This window comes from Emys orbicularis, chromosome 7, assembly GCF_028017835.1.
Source record: "Emys orbicularis isolate rEmyOrb1 chromosome 7, rEmyOrb1.hap1, whole genome shotgun sequence".
Lineage (NCBI taxonomy): Eukaryota > Metazoa > Chordata > Testudines > Emydidae > Emys > Emys orbicularis.
This window is the reverse complement of record NC_088689.1, coordinates 56095869-56104975: the sequence shown is the minus strand read 5'-3', so window position 1 is coordinate 56104975 and position 9107 is coordinate 56095869.

Sequence of the window (9107 nt, the reverse complement as noted above, 5' to 3'; positions counted from 1 at the left end):
CCCAGGGACATCAGGGCCCATCTATTTATGTTTTATTCATAATTGTGTTTTTAATTGCAATTTTGTAGAAGAGCATTATAAAAATCACTGTGTGTGACACTTTCTTGGCAAAAAATGATCTGGACAAACTGGAGAAATGGTCTGAAGTAAATAGGATGAAATTCAATAAGGACAAATGTGAAGTACTCCACATAGGAAGGAACCATCAGTTGCACACATACAAAATGGGAAATGACTGCCTAGGAAGGAGTACTGAAAAAAGGGATCTAGAGGTCATAGTGGATCACAGGCTAAATATGAGTCAACAGTGTAACACTAGTGCAAAAAAAGCAAACATCATTCTGGGATGTATTAGCAGGGGTGTTGTAAGCAAGACACAAGATGTAATTCTTATGTTCTACTCTGTGGTGATTAGGCCTCAACTGAAGTACAGTGTCCAGTTCTGGGAACCACATTTCAGGAAAGATGTGGACAAATTGGAGACAGAAGAACAACAAAAATGATTAAAGGTCTAGAAAACATAACCTATGAGGGAAGATTGAAAAAAATGGGTTTGTTTAGTCTGGAGAAGACACGACTGAAAGGAGACATGTGTGACATTATCTGATTAAAATATGATCATGTAGATCATATTTTGTGTTGCTACCACTGTTATATAATTGCAAAAAATCTTGTACAAAGTGTGACGTAAGATGTCTATGGAAGAGTTATGATTTGCTGAATATGATTATGCTATTTGTATACAGTATCATTTTTGTATCTGAAGTTATGAATATTAATTATGTACCTGTATTTCAAATGTTTGCTCATGTGGTAATACCCACAAGGTATTTAGCCTGCACATCCTGAAGGGACTATTCATGTTAAATAGCCCATCAAGAAACACTTAACTCATAATGGCCCATGGGAGACGCCGGCCCTGTCAACACTGGTTCTCCACTTGCGAAGTAACTCCCTGCTCTCCATGTGTCAGTATATAATGCCTGCATCTGTAACTTTCACTCTATGCATCCGAAGAAGTGAGGTTTTTACCCATAAAAGCTTATGCCCAAATAAATCTGTTAGTCTTTAAGGTGCCACCAGACTCCTTGTTGTTTTTGTGCCTATAAACTTGTACTACTGGGAGTATTCTAACCAAGGGACTGAGGACCTTCCAATGATTTGGAAGCAACGAGAGACTTAACAAGCCAGCAGTTTATTCCATCACTGCTACAAGCCTGATCCAAGAACTTTGCAATTGTTGTATGTATTTGATTCCTTTAACCAATTTTAACTCTCACTTTTCTTTCTTTCTTTTATAAATAAACCTTTAGATTTTAGATACTAAAGGATTGGCAACAGCGTGATTATTGGGTAAGATCTGACTTCTAGATTGACCTGGGTATCAAAAACACTCCTTTTGTTTGATTAAATTGGTTTTAAATAACCACTCTTCATTAAGTCTAGTTTCTGGGTGTTCAATCCAGGTCTGGAATACCTAAGGAGGCTGCATTTCTGACTTCTTGTTACCCAGTGTGGTGAGACAGAACAGAAGTTTACTTTTGGTGCTGGTTTGGTATATCTCATGGAAGAATAACCACCAGTTTTGGGGTGTGTCTGCCCTATTTCTCAGCAGTTTGTCCTGAATTTGGTATTCTCAGTTGTGACCCATGGAGGCACGGTGACAACATGATAACAGTTTTCAAGTACATAACAGGTTGTTACATGAAGGAGGGCAAAAAATTGTTCTCCTTAACCTCTGAGGATAGGACAAGAAGCAATGGGCTTAAATTGCAGCAAGGGAGGTTTAGGTTGGACATTAGGAAAAACTTTCTAGCTGTCAGGGTGGTTAAGCACTGGAATAAAATGCCTACGGAGGGATTTTTTTGTTTGTTTTTGTTTTTTCCTGGGAGGTGGGAGGGCACAAGCCCGCCCACTTCTAAAGGCCCCTCCCCGAGCCTAGTGGGAGGGACCACTGGGCCCGGGAACCAAATGAAGATGGGGGACAACTAATGAAAAACAGGTACAGGAGTGAAGGTCACAGGTTCAAAACTAGGGATCCAGAGGGGGACACCGAGCAGAGAACCCTGGCCAGCGCCCACTGCTCCTCAAAGCTGTCAAGGGAGCTAGCGGACGCTGCCCAGTGGAACTCTGTCCGGAGGCGTGAGACCAGGGAGGACCGGAAATAGGCCCCACAGTCACAGAGCACCCTCTCGTCTAACATCCTCCCCCTGGTGTTATACATGGTGACTTTGGCCAGAGCCAGGAGGAGGTTGACGAGGAGGTCTCGCAACTTCGTGGGGCCAGGGATAGGGTGTGCGGTTGTAGAATCTCCATCATTGAAGATTTTTAAGAGCAGGTTAGACAAACACCTCTCAGGTAATACTTAGTCCTGCTATGAGTGCAGGGGACTGGTCTAGATGACCTCTCAAAGTCCTACGATTCTATGATTCTATGAAAAGGAAGCTTCAATTTAACAACTTGAACAGAAGCTGATTGGTACCATGCACACTAGAATACATTGCATGCAGTATATTCTTCAAGCACTGGAATACTGTTCATTTTCCTTTCCAAGACATTTGCCTTTCAGTTTGGGAGGACAAGCAATTCATATCCGAATTGTTCTCTCACTTCACAGATTACCTAATGTGACATTCTGGATAGCTTCATCTAGATACTCTTCTTATGCAGAAAGCATGGTGCGAATACCTAGCATATTGAAAATGTTCAGGTAAAATGCCAGCAAAGCGGATTGTCAAGATGCTAAATACAATTTGTAAAACAAAAACACTCCTGACATTTCCTGTGTGTGTGTGTGTGTGTGTGTGTGTGTGTGTGTGTGTGTGTGTGTGTGTGTGTGTGTGTGTGTTCTTTGAGAGACCAAGTGAACTGAGAAAGGCACTGAAGAAGGAAGAAAGAGTCCTAATAAGAAGGAATTTAATCCGAGTGGGAGTACAGTACTAAGAGGTGAACAAAGCTGAGCGTTCAGCAGAGATGAGAGTTAGAAACAATGTCATCGAAGCATTTGCAGTCTTCCCGTTCACACAATTTTTCCAATAAAATCTGTCAGATCTGGTCACGCTCCCCCTCCTGGATACTCAACAGATTGCTGTGAGGGGATCCAAATGTTGAATCCCATGTGCCCTTCCCTTGCGAGGGCTGGGCAGAGTTTAGATGCTGTCTCTCTGCTTTTGGGCCACTAAAGACGCACTCCAAATGCAGGCCTCGTGTCTGACACCCTTCTTAGCAGGGGGGACCCCTCAGTCCAATTGCTTAGGTCCAGAACCAATGCAGTCTCCACCAAGCCTCCATGACAGTTCTTGGATGCTCCCCAGAATGAACACCCAGCCAATCAGAGCTCCACCCTCCACCCTGTGTCCCCGATACCTCATTGCACATACACACACTGCAGGGGGGGGTGCCCCCACAGTTTGAAAACCAGTGATGTAGAAAACAACACCACACTCCCCCCTTGAGAGTCACCCTTCCCTTGAGAGTTCATCTGTGTTCAGGTAGGCAGGTTTTCCCTACCTCATCATCATGCTCTTGAGCAGCTTTCCTCTGCTTGAGCTGGTGAAAATGGCCAAAGACCCAAAGCAGGGCAGCTTCTGCCCTTTAATAACCTTCCAATCTCCTGTTATAGGACCTCCTGATCAGCCTCAACAGGTGACCCCAGACCCCTACTTCAACAGGTGACTTCCCTGCCAGGCAACCTCTCCCAGTTCCTGGGCAGGAGCTGGACTTTTGTCTAGGATGATTTTATATGAATAGAGGACCGTCCTGATTTAATAACCCGCTAGTATTAGCCCTGTGTCACTTCCCCTTGGAATTCCAGTCCAACATGGAGAGCTCTCAAAGGCAAACAAACCGTATGTTCAAAATGGAGTCTGCAGTCTGACACAGATACACATAAAAAGCACCCAACATCTAACAGAATTAATAAGCTGTGCATAGACAGGGTCCCCAAATCATCACACCATCAAAACATTGGCAGTCTTCCTGCTCACTCAACTCCTGTTTACTCCAATCTGTTCAGCTGCTGGCCTCTTACTCCTACTCCAGATTTAATTCCTTCTTATTAGAACTCTGTTTCTTCCTCATTCTGTGGCTTTCTCAGTTCACTTGGCCTCTCAAAGCTAAAGAACTTAGATATGTATCTTCTACACAAACACGCACACATATGTATTCTTGAAATGTCAGAAGTGTTTTCTGTTATCTTAATCAGATGACAGGTGAGTTCTTGCGCAAATTATTCTTGAGGATAGATTCTGTATTTTTAGCATTGAATGGCTGAGAAAAGAGGACTTGGTGAGGTTGATGTTTTTAGAGCTGGTTGGGGAATCTCTTTGACAAGTTTTGTCAGTGAAGTGAAGGGAGATTTGATAGAATAAGGATGACAGTGGGGCCTAGAAAGAGACCTGATGGTGGGAATGAGCAGATGATCTCCTTGAGATCTTGCTGATGCCATGTGTAGCTCAAGGAAAGAGAAGACTGATACAGGAGATCAATCAATGGGTATGCCAGTGGTGTAAAAGGCATGGTTTGTGATTGACAGAATAAGTATTTGAAGGATGTAAAAACCCAGGAAGGGAAGGAGATTGTTTAATGTGATCCAAGGGAATAGAACTAGGATTAATGGGATAAAACGGAACAAAGGAAGTTTAAGGTTGAATATCAGGAGAATACTCAATCAGTGAGCCCTATTAGACTGTGGAGTTTTCTCCCAGAAGTGGTGCAAGCCAAGTAGCTTGAGCTGTTTAAACTAATGTGAACAAAATACTCAATAATATATTGTAGAGAATAACCCCACTGTTGCAGGGGGTGAGTAACAATCTAATCGCTCTCTTCCAATTTCAACTCTGATTGTATTACCCACAAGTATTAACAAGAACATCAACAGTCACTAAACTAACACAAACTTATACCATAATTTATAAACCAGGAGTTTCTGATTGCCTGTTGTCTCCTATTTGTCACCTGTTTTACTCTCTCTCAAAACACTATTTGCAAAAAATTCAGGAAGTATGATAGCAGTTTTCAAACTATATGAAGTACGCAGTATAAAAAAATTGATGATTTACTACTGTCAACAACTAAGCAGTAACAATATTTCCAGAGAGAAATGATACAATTTAAACACTGGTTTTATGCAAATAGTAAATATGCTATAGTGTAAAGCCTACCTCTCTGATTTCCGCTGTATTTTGCCTGAAAATTATCAGGGAATTAAAGTTACCAGTCCGAGGATGCATTCCAAAAGATGGGTGTAAAATGATTACTCTGATTAAGTCAATGGCAAAACTCCTATTGACTTGAATGGGATCAGGATGACACCTTAGGTATATCAATGATGCAAGGGAAAAAATATTATTGGCTGATGCAAAATATTTGTATTTACTCTTAAATTCTGCATACAAAAATAATATACATCCTTCCATTGTTTATCATACAAAGGGATACTTGAAACTGAGTTTACTGAAAAATTAACTTCAACTCTCCTCCCTTTTCTCCCTGCTCTGTCTAAACAAATAATACAGTATTTGGCTAAATAGGTGAGGTTTCTCTATTTGAGAGAAATAGACACACAAATCTTGGTGAAAAATTATCTAGAAAAGGAAACACATAATTTGCTCTGTGATGGGTGCCAAAATGTATTGCCAAGTCCTTAAGAGGATGAGCTCTTTATTACAAACATTAAGTACTAGGGCTATTAAGGGGATTAGTTTTTTGAGGATGTGAAGTGGCTCAACCTTCTGAGTCATTGTATTTAGTCTCCTTATACCAAGAAGTTTTTCTGTTGTGCAGATTCTTAAACACCTTATAACTATCTCAAATCCATTCTTTACAATACTGTCTTATCAAAAGTCATCTCTATTTATAAATTTGCACTAATATTACCTTTAAAGCAACTCTTAATCCAAAGCACAAGTGTTTTCTTTGAGTCACCAGTAATTCAGTGAGGTGACTGCAGATTTTGCAAGGTCATTGCCTCTGTTTTCCTATTAGAATATGTAGGTTGAAATTTTTCATTTTCAGACATTCCTAAGGATTTTCACTTCTTACTTTTACTGAAGTGAGTGTTACAAACCTGTGGGTTCTGCTACAAGTCACTCCCACTCATAATCAAATCCAACTTGTATTCTAGCCTTTTGTGTGTTTATTTATACGAATGTGTTAAATTCTCTCCTCTCTGGAAATCTGATTATCCTAAACATCACTTCCACTAATTGTTTTGATTTTTAAAAAATCACAACATTTTGTCCTACAGATTTTGGATTGGTCTATCCTAAAAAGTGCATCAGTGAGGTAGATATAATTTTCTATTACGAGTATCTGGAAACTGAAAAGCCTAGGAGATCTGAAGGCTATGAGGGCTGGAAAGCTCATTAGACATAGAAAATATAGGTGATGAGAAGTCCGGTGTTTTCCTGATTCTTACCCCTTATGTAAGTGCCAAGGTGGATGGCGATGAATAAAACTATGATAAAATGAATATAAAGACTCTTCAACAAAAGCAGCCTTTTTCCAAGTTCCTTCAATGTCAGTTTGCCATTTAACTCACTAGTAGGACAGAATGCTCATTGCAGGCTTCCCTTCCCTTCATCTACAAGCTTTAGAACAAAGGAGGTAACTAATCCTAGCCCATACCATTTCATTCCCTTTACAAATATAGAATCTTCTTACTTCTCTTGATATCCATGGTAGTTTTCCAAAGAGCTAATGTACTGCAATGTAGGACAAGTGAAGGACATCTGCTCCTCAGCATTTTCCCCTTCAACCCAAAGCGAGTGTGCACACTAGTGTCTTTTGGGCTTTGGGAAGAACAGAACCTAGGGACAAAGGGTTTTCACCTTACCTTACCTTAGAGTTCTATTTATAGTGTATTATTAGTTTCTAAACTGACCTTGTGGAGCTGCTTTTTACTTCATTTCACTGTAGCTCCATTAATTTTGACCATGTTTGAAGGTACATACTCTGCCTATTAGTTCTGTCTAGTCAATGAAGTTCACGTAGCTATGACGCATCTGTCGTAGATAAATGAATCAACTGATTTGATTTACTAAGAAGGCTAAATTTATTATATGACATTTTACAAGTATAATTCAGCTTACCCTTGATGGTAATAAATGAGATATCAGCTCCCCTGAGACAAGAGAACCAGTCTCTGTATTTCCCCAGCCAGATTCCATTTTAGAGACGGGAAATGGCCATATCTTTGATTAAAAGGGAACCTTTAATCAAATAAAGTGCATCATCAAGCAAGAGCCAAGATTCCAATACTCTTGACTACAGCACAGCAATAATCCAAAATCAAATCCCCACCACACACACAACCCATTACCACTTGGTGTAAACGTGACATCCATCACAAGTAGGGAGAATGTCCTTCAGCATTTTTATTCTTTTCCTTAGATTCATTTCTCTTCTCTCCCTCCCCCAGCCCAGTTATGCTTTTATACATTCTTAAAATCCTCCTCCTCAGCCTGATCCCCTGGGGTATTTCTGTGGAAGCTCCAGTCTAAATTCTTTGTCCAAAGAGCAGTGTTTCCAAGGGGAACAACTGACCTGGACTGTGCATCCAGGAGTAACTGCAATGGCCTTTAAGTAACTTAGTAGCAACTAGTTTTCCTCCTGGCTGCTTTCTTTTCATTCTGAAAATAGTCATTTTGACTAATGTTACATCATCCTCAGGGTCTCTGTTTGGGATCTTTATCACTAATGTTAGTGTTATTGGATAAAATAAAATAAATAAACAATAACAGTGAAAGGGTATCATTTTACATTTCTTTTGCTTCTCCATTTCTGTATATGCACAACTGCATCTGTATACCTCTCTCTCTATGCAGGCACTCATCTTAAGAGTCTTTCTGGTCATCTAGACTGTTTTGTTTGAATAGTGCAAGACACAGCAACTGACAAAATGAATGACTTTCTCTTTGGCCTCAGAAGCCCAGCAGAGTGCAATGCAAGCAAATGAAGGAGACTTGCACTCCATATCAATGAAAAAACCATTTTTCATTCAGTTGAGAGGTCTGATTATTTTAAACAGCATTTACAGAACTATCTCCTTGGATTAGTCTACACACAATTCTGCTCTATGGAATGTTTGTTTATTTATTTACTGTATGCTCCCAACTCCACAGGGCACAATGGGGAGCAAGGTCTCTGCTACAAGGAGTGTATCGTTGAAGTAGTAATTCTGATTGTATTTGTTTTAAAACCTAGTCTAAAATGTCTGAAATCCATATATTTGAATAAATTTCATTTTTCTGGGTATTTATCAAACTGGTAATGTGTTATATACAGCATTCAAAAAAGACTTTGCAGCCTTAGTATCTCTACTTTCTGATTAAAAATGCAGGAAATGTACACATCTAATGTATTTTTCCTCGTTTCTTCTGTTGGTTTAGTTTTTGCATTTCTTTCATTTTAGGCGGTGAAAACAGACTAGTCAGTTTCATATTGCTCTTGGGTCAATTTCACTTCCCCTCTTCTAAATTAGCACAAGGCTGCAGTGTTTATGCTGTAAACACTGCAGGAGAATGTTTAAAATCCAAACAAACTTTTCTCTGAATTTTAAAATAGTCATGAAATTGTTTCTCTTGACATTAATTTTCTAAAACGTCTTGTTATTAAAATCTAAACTCGAACTGTCCCTGACAGTGTCCCTTTCATGGATGGGCTCCCAGAAAGTTACCTGTTTTAAGGGCTGCAGGGTCAAGCGCTTTTTCAGTTATTCTCTCCTATTATTCAGGCCAGATTTAATGAAATCTGAAACAGATTTTTAATGTAGAAAGTTAATCCTCTTTTAGTTGTTATTTGAATATAGAGTATTTCTATGTTTTCCATTTCAGCAAAACTAAATTGCTCAGACAAAGGACAATCTAATAAGAACTAGCGGCGAGGGGATTTTCAAAGCATGGTTCAGAAAGTGCCTCCCAAATGTCCTTCTGTACCTAACTCGGGGGTGGGGACATATCGCGTATGGTTAATTTATAACCAAATTTAGCCATTCTCGCTTATACTAAAAGGAGTATCAAGAGAAGGCAGAGCCTGCATGAAGCATTGCTGGGGTATCATCCGCTCCTATTTGAAAAGGCAGAGTCAAGACGAGCTCCTTAGGTATG